Genomic DNA, 8,570 nt, shown 5'->3' on the forward strand with positions numbered 1-8,570 from the left:
GAAGCAAGGGTTGGCAGTCCTGTGAAATGTGCGAGTCGGGAAGTATACGTCCGTTTGCTAGTAAGGCCAAATAACCAACTGAAGACGAACCCGGGCGCACTTGGCCGCATCCAACATGGCCACCGCTTTATGCTAAGGTCATACATTCGCGTATCAAAGCACGCACGTGCACGCATGAGCGGAAATTGGTAGTTGGCAACAGCTTACGTCAGTAAACCGTAAATGTTCCGTAAAATATACATAAAATCGTGGACGTTGACGGGTCGGCCGGGCACTGAGTTCACTCACTGGAGCGCCGTAGCCAACTACAGTTTAGAAAGTTAAGTATTAGTAAGAGTAAGGTAAAGTGTGGTTTACCACGATTATATTTGGGTAAGGGTACAATTTTCTAGCTAATATTAACATAATACAATAATGATTATACATTATATGACATGGTGAATTGTACAGATTACATATTTTGATTTTATACATAATATAATCATATTTAATAAAGTTCCAATTTTCTTAACTCTAAACTTAATTTTAATTATCATAATGATTTTGCATTATATCTACATTATATCTACATTATTTTTTTCACAAGTCATTTCTTAATTAATAGTGTAATGGTCGAGGTTCATCGCGATGAATATATGAAGATACTCTTCTCCACCATCTGTGGTCTGTGTTGTTTGGGTCAAGGTTTCTCTCTTCTGCTTTTGATTCTTCTACTAATTCACTATTGTATTGAACTAGTTTACTCCATATATTGGTTGCCAGTCTGTATAATCTCTGATTAATTGGTTCTACTTTGTATTTTTTATGTATTTGTTCTATATTCAGATTGTCATCTTCTTGATTGTTTCTCACTGCAGACCTTAGAATCTTATTTGGAGTTTTGTAATGCACTTATATTGGAAGTCGAGCTAAGCACGTGGGTATTGGTGGAACTATTTCCATTATTGGTCTGATTAGGCTTTTGTAGAAATGGATTTTGAAGAGATGTGTTCATATTCCTAAACCTTTTCAGCTTTGTATTTGTGTTCTTGCTATCCTTAGCCTTTCTCTCACATGTCTTGATATTCCCTTTGTCCGAATTGCATTCCTAGTATTCTTGTACTTTTAGTAAAATTCATTGGTTGTTGGTCTAACAATATTTATGCAGGTTGTATGCAGATACCGGTACTAGTTGGAATTTGGATTTATTTGTCTTATCTTCCACTTCTTTTCAAATTGATTTATTCTTTCAATTTGGTTCATTGTTTTTTGTGGTACTTGTCTTTCAAATTTGGGTCCCTTCTCCTTGTACGTTTTTCTGGGTGTATGACTATTTGAGTTATATCATCTGCAAAGCAGACATCAGTACAGTACTCTGGTGGTGGAGTCATATCTGATGTATATAATATGAATAATGTTGGACTGAGTACAGATCCTTGTGGGACTCCACTTAGTAACGGGAATGGATTCCCTGTGTAATTAGTGACTGATTGCTGCTGTTCGATCTTTGATGAAGTTGCATGGTATTTTCTCAAAAATGCCTGGAAGGTTGAGATGTAATATTTTGTATTGAAGTCCTTGTATCCATACTTTGTCAAATGCCTTTGTTATACTCTACATACTAGGTTGCATAGATATCTACTTCTTTTGTGATAGTTGCAATGCTTTCATATATTGTTGCTATTGCAATCTGGGTTCCTCTTCCTTTTCTAAATTCATATTGACTTTTTATTGTGTAGCTGATTACCATTCTAGGCAACAACACTAGTCTGTTGTTTATTATTTTTTCAAATATTTGCCAGGTATTTCTAGTAGTGATATTGGTCTAAAATTTTCTACCTGGCACGTATCTTTTCCTGGTTTGGGTGGGTATCAAAATCATTATTGCATTCTTGAATATAATTGGAAAATATCCCATTGAGAGAGCCCAATTGTATATTTCTCTCAATTTTTCAAGTGCAATGTCTGGTAAATTTTGAATTATGACCTTGTTAATTCTTCCACTTCTTCCTGGTGCCTTGTGTTTAAAACTTTTAATTATTATTTTGATTTCCCATAATTCTATTTTCCTTGTTAGAGGGCAGTCTTCATTGAGTCTGTTTATGTCGGCTGCATGATGCGGATTCGTTCTGTGTCTATGTTGTTCAATGAATTCATTGACTATTGTCTCATGTTGGTTGTCGAAATTTTGGTTATCCTCCTGCGTTATCTGAATATTTCCTGACAGTAGGTCTTGTGCAGTACTTCTTCTCTGGTCATCATATATTTTCTCATTCCTATGCTTTATGTATGGCGATGTATTAGTTTTGCTTCCCATCAGTCTTGCAACGGAAGTTCCAGAAATGTTTTGGGTTACTGTACTGTATTTGTGTATTTTTTTGAAATGTACAAAACAAGTCGTGTGTGGTCACGCCAAATGTCACCTGATCTAGCTCCAGGCGTTGGGTCTCCTCATTGCGCGTTGGGTCTCCTCATTGCGCGGTAGCCTGCGGGGAAACCGACTAGCAAGTTTACAACCCTATACGACGTGGCAACGCTGTAACGCGGTATAAAAAAGATCAGGTCGGCGCCTTCAGGTCAATAGTGCCACGTAAGACATGTAAAACTATTTCAATACAATAAATCTTTTTAAATAAAGACATTTTTTTGCATTCACTTTGACAGTAGCAAACAAACATCAGAGTCACGACATATGAAATGGAAAAACCAACGCAAGACAAAATAGTATATGACCAAAATATACACATAAGACAAAAGCAAAATTTTCTAACACAAACTACAAAACTACATCTGAGAAAAAAAAGAAATCTAATACTTGGTGCTTTTACATTCTCTCTCTCTCCTCTCTCTCTCTCTCTCCTCTCTCCATCTCTCTCTCTCTCTCTCTCTCGAGCTTCATCGAGAACTTATAGTGTAAATAATGTATATATTTATATTTTAAATGTTAAATGTCTTCTTAAGTATATATTTGTATTTCATATTATAAGTATTTTGTAAGTATCTTAATAATTCTGGTTATTTTCTATCTGGTGCTCATTGAAGTCTCTCTTTCTGTCTGTTTTGCTGTTATTTCCTTTTCATTGTGTAGTTTTTGAGTTGGAATAGCTTCATATTTTACTTAAGTGTAATTGATGTGTGTTTTGGTGCACATTAAGTGCTCTAGGGTTAGTCTTGGGCTCTTGTAATGCATTTTTATTGTATTAGTTTTGTGTGGCTGCGAATGAATCTCATTTCAACAGTTGTTATCTGAGTTCCTAAGGCTGCTGTTTTGTTTAATCCATGATGATTCAGAACTGTGGCGAACACTTGCTGCACAAAGTTGACAAGGGGAACTGAAAGCTCTGTTTACAGGTCGGCTCTTTTGTACCTTCCGGCCCCACAATGTTGCGCGAACATTTGTGGTGAAAAGTACGGTGCTGGCTTTACGTCCGTCAGCCCGCGTCCTGTTTACCAGCTGTTCAAGGTCATTTCACCGCGAAGATGCCCACGAACCACATACGTGGGCATACGCCGTCGTGATACGTGTATGTGTGACCCCAGCATTAGATAGCTACTTCCAATCTTTGCAGCGGCTCTCTCTCGCGGTAACTTGGAACACGAGATATTTGAGCGGCAAAGGAAGAGGGATACGAGATGGACAAAATAAGCTAAATATGCTATGTCCGTAGTCATTTCCACTTCGTTTGCATAGGGGCAGCCACTTTGTGAGCGAGTGTTAACCCCGCACATAAACTAACTAATGTACAGGAGAGAGAGAGAGAGAGAGAGAGAGAGAGAGAGAGAGAGAGAGATCCTCCTCCTCCTCCTTACAAAAACATTCTCCCTCGAATTTTAATGAGACAGAGAAGTCTAGGTGGAAATGTAGACTCTGGAATCATAAATTCCTTATTGACATGCAGCGTCCGTCTCCTTCAAGTCTGTGATACTGACGCTGTCACTAATTCAGCCTAGAAGGGATGGGATGGGAGGAGGGCGATGGCATGTCCTGGCGTGTCCTACCTTCGTTATAAACATTGTTTTCTAGGTAGGATGAGTATGTTATTCCTAATACCTGAGCATGATTTAAAAATTTGATTATGGGATATTATATTTGGTGTAGGATGGGTTTCTTGCTCCTAGCTCCCAAATAAGATTAATGATCTAGATATAATCATGTAGATGTGTTGTAAGGATTGTTTCTTACTTTTGGTAACTTGACAGGATTAGGAATTTGTTTATACTAAACTATCATGGTGTGGGATGTGTTTTTCACTTCTAGTACCTGCATACGATTAAAGGCTTGTTTATCCCACAGCCTGTTTAGTGTAGGATCTATTTCTTACTCATAGTACCTTAGTTGGATTAAATATTTGTTTTTAATTAAGTATATTTGGTGAACGGCCTACTTCTTACTCTTAGTACCTCAGTAGGATTAAAGACTTGTTTATAATAAAGTATATTTGGTGTGAGGTGCATTTATTACTCCTGGTACCTTGGTAATGTTAATGATTTGTTCATAATAATGCATATTTGGTGAAAAAAACAAGAAAAATGATAAAATTGGGGATATATTGAGGAGTGAATGTGTTTCTGGCTTACTGAAAGGGTTTTACAAACACTAATGATTTATTTCTGACTATATTCATCTTAATCATAATATATGCTGATAAACACTATTATTTTTCCCTCTCAAAATTATATCAAATTGAACATATGACTAAAATCAGCAATTACCAAATAACGATGTATATTGACCATACTGCAACTGATAGTGTCATTATTTGTTAATCAAAGTGAATGGGGCTTAGCACGATCATACTGAAATGAATATGATTGTAAATTAACTTTCAATGATTAACGTTGTTAGTTCTATATAGTTCAAGAGCTTTTGCGAAATTTCTAATAATGTGTTAGCTATATCTGTTATAATATAGTAGAGCTTTGACCTATTAACTTATGTTGAATTTCTACTACCTTTGTGCGTTTCATTGTTATTGAGAGTCACTTAGAACAGAAATTATTAGAGAAAATCTTATTTCTAATAACCGTCATAGGATTGTGCCCGTTGGTTAAAAGAGGCTTGTCTTAATTACCAAAACTTTTATTCTTTTCACTTCATATTTTCCATCTTTCTGGAGGGCCAGTGTTTCTGACCAACTTCCTCCATTTCATTTGGAGCAGCAACTCGTCTCCTGTCTAGTATTTTCAACCATAAACCAGTTCTGCTGTTGTCTATCCGTTATCATTAAGAGTGCCCATTTTTTTCTTTCTTTTTTTTAACGCCTCGTCTTTTCTCACGGATTTTTTTTCAGTTACAAAATTCTTTTATTCCTTATCATATCTTTTTCCTACTAAAGAAATCTATTATACTATTTACATTACTGAAACTTCAAGATAACACGTTCTGTTAAATGGCCTCATATTTGGCCAGTAAATCAAAGCTGTTGAACAATTACTTTGTAATCACAACTCATTTCATTTATAGCACTGATGTTGAGGTTAATGAAGACTTGGTTATACGTATCTTGTTATCTTTCCTTCCCTCACGATGACATTTCTGAATATAGTTCTCTATTGTCTGCCAAAGTCAATCCTGAATATGGCAATTCATCCCACATGTTCACACACACATACACACGCGCGCGCGCGCACACACACACACACACCCACACACACACACACGCACACACACACACCCAAACACACATATACTTATTAGTATATATATATATTATTTAATATATGTGTGTGTGTGTGTGTGTGTGTGTGTGTGTGTGCGTGTGTGTGTGTGTCTGTGTCTGTGGGTGTGTCTGTATTTTCGTTGATGTGTGCGTATGTGTGTTTTCGTGTGGGTGCTACTAAAACTAAGAAGAACAATATATTTTTTTTATTGTGGAAGCCGAATATTTGATAAATAAGTTTAAAATAACTTCATATGCCACCCTAAAATGAAACGTTTTTCATGCGAAAGCTACAGAAAAGTAAAAAAAAAAAAAAAAAAAAAAAAACCAAAAAAAAAAAAAAAAAAAGCTGGAATGGAAAGTAAAACCCATTCTAAACAATTGTTCACATTAACTGAACGACGGAGACAACTGGGGAATTGACAAACAGTCAAATATCTTGTCAATTGCGAGGAGTAGCAGATGGGAATTACCCCCTTTTTTATTGGCAGCAGAGATTTCATAACAGTGAATAACATGAAATTACGCTGACAAAACGTTCAAACGGGGAGTTTTCGATAACCCTAATATATGAACCATTTTTTAAGTTTTAGTTAAAAAAAATACTTTGACAATAATTCTAAATTAATGCTTATGGAATTTTAAATCGATTAATTTTTTTTCACTAAAAGCATGACCTTTAAGGTTTAAAATTTCCATAAAAACTACTGTAAAAATGTAATTCATACGGGCTTTGAATTTTACGAATATTTTTCGGTGTTTAGGGAATATTACTCTCTCTCTCTCTCTCTCTCTCTCTCTCACACACACACACACACATACACACACACACACACTCTCTGAAATATCTATGTTAATATTTCAACATCTGAGTATGTTTTCTCTGATAAAATAAATGGTGATAATTCAGTAATAATTACTCACTGCAACTCAGGTGTTTATATTGTCGATAGAGTGTCTTCCTATTTATTTTATGCTGGGTCATGGGTAACTCCCTTGACAAAGCTTACCTCATTTCCTTTTCTGGTGCGACATCTTTAATAACGATTTCCTCCAAAGGTTAATGGAGCGTTTAATCTCCCGTTTGCTTTTTAATTATGAAAACAGACGCTGGTGACTTTTTCTGATTAAAGTAAATTGCATTTAATCTTTTTTTTATATAATATTTTCTTTAACTGATACCATTGAGTGAATAAACGACTAAATATCATAATTATCATCTTATAGTATAAATATTGCCTATTTAATTTATTCTGTAATTTTATGATTTCTGTAACTAGTACCACCAGATACATAAACGGAAAAAAAATCTTAACAGACACTTAAGAACACAAGTATTGCCTTTGTATGTATTCTGTAGTTTTATCTTCCCCTTAACTAATGTCGCATAAACAACTGAAATCCAAGTAATAATTTAGGATCATAAATACTGCCTTTTTATTTATTCTGAAATTTAATCCTGTCTTTACTTTACCACAGGATACATAGACAACCTGAGAATCTTAGCAATTATGTATAATCATAAATACTCTATTTTTATGTATTTTATAATTCTACATTTCTTTAAACAGAATACATAAACAACTAGAAAATCTTAGGAAACATCTAGGAACATAAATTTTGCCTTTTTATTTGTTCTAATATTTTATCATACATAAACAATAACAAAAATCTCACTAGATATTAAGTGATATTAATATTTCTGTGATTCTAATCAATTAGAGCTGCAAAAAAAATAAATTAATTAATATTCAGAAGTTTATCATACACGAATTTACGGAAGATTCTCTTAGCAATAACAAGAAGCAAAACCGACATTTTTTTTTTTACCCAGCTTATTCACAAATAATTACCAGAGGGGACCATTATCTTCAGTGGGTCGTTGAAAACTGCTGCTAACAGCAATTACTTGGAAAAGATAACTGTTTTACCCAGTCAACGTTACAGCTTTTAAATGGGTACCATCGCTTCTTTTTGTTTTTTATATATCTTATGTCTTATAAAGAAAATTTGGTATGTGATTCTTATAAAAGTTGATGAAAAAAAAATGTAGCGTTCAAGATGTCTAGTTGAAATGACTACGGCAGTTGAGATATTAGAGAAATATGACTCTCTGGTTATCAAAGTTTATCATTTGATTAATTTAGCACTCAATATAAACATATGTGCAATATATATATATAATATATATATATATATATAGATATATATATATATATATAGTATATATATATAAATAAATATATAGCTACACACACACACACACACACACACACACACACATATATATATATAATATTATATATATATATTAATTAATATTTATATATATATCTATATATATATATATATATATCTATATCTATATGTATTTATATATCTATATATCTATATATTTACTATAAAAATATGTATATATATATATATATATGATATTTCTATATTATTTTTATTTTTTGTAGTATATATACATATACATTACTACATATAATACATATATATATATTCTATATATATATAATATATATATATATATGCACAAAAATACGCCAGATGAAATGTTAAAAAATAGACGTTTTAATCTGTAGATCAATAACGACAACTGCAATACCTAAATGATTTGTTTTTCACGTTAAAATCTTTCGCTTTATCGCATAGATACGAGATAGATAGATTGATAGATAGATTTATGATAGATTTTATTGACCACAAAATCACAAATACTTTCATAATTAAAAAGGGTTCAATATCATATAATTTCACATCTAGCAAAATATAGTCCAGGTTGGTCTAATCAATATCAAAATATGACGCAAAAACACAACTTTGCAAATTTGAAAGAATCCAATAGATATATGTTAAAGGTTTCTTTCTAAAGTATCTCCACAGTTCCAACAATGGGTGATCATATGAAAGTATTTTTTAAGCTAC

This window comes from Macrobrachium nipponense, chromosome 12 (assembly GCF_015104395.2).
Source record: "Macrobrachium nipponense isolate FS-2020 chromosome 12, ASM1510439v2, whole genome shotgun sequence".
NCBI classification, from domain to species: Eukaryota; Metazoa; Arthropoda; class Malacostraca; order Decapoda; family Palaemonidae; genus Macrobrachium; species Macrobrachium nipponense.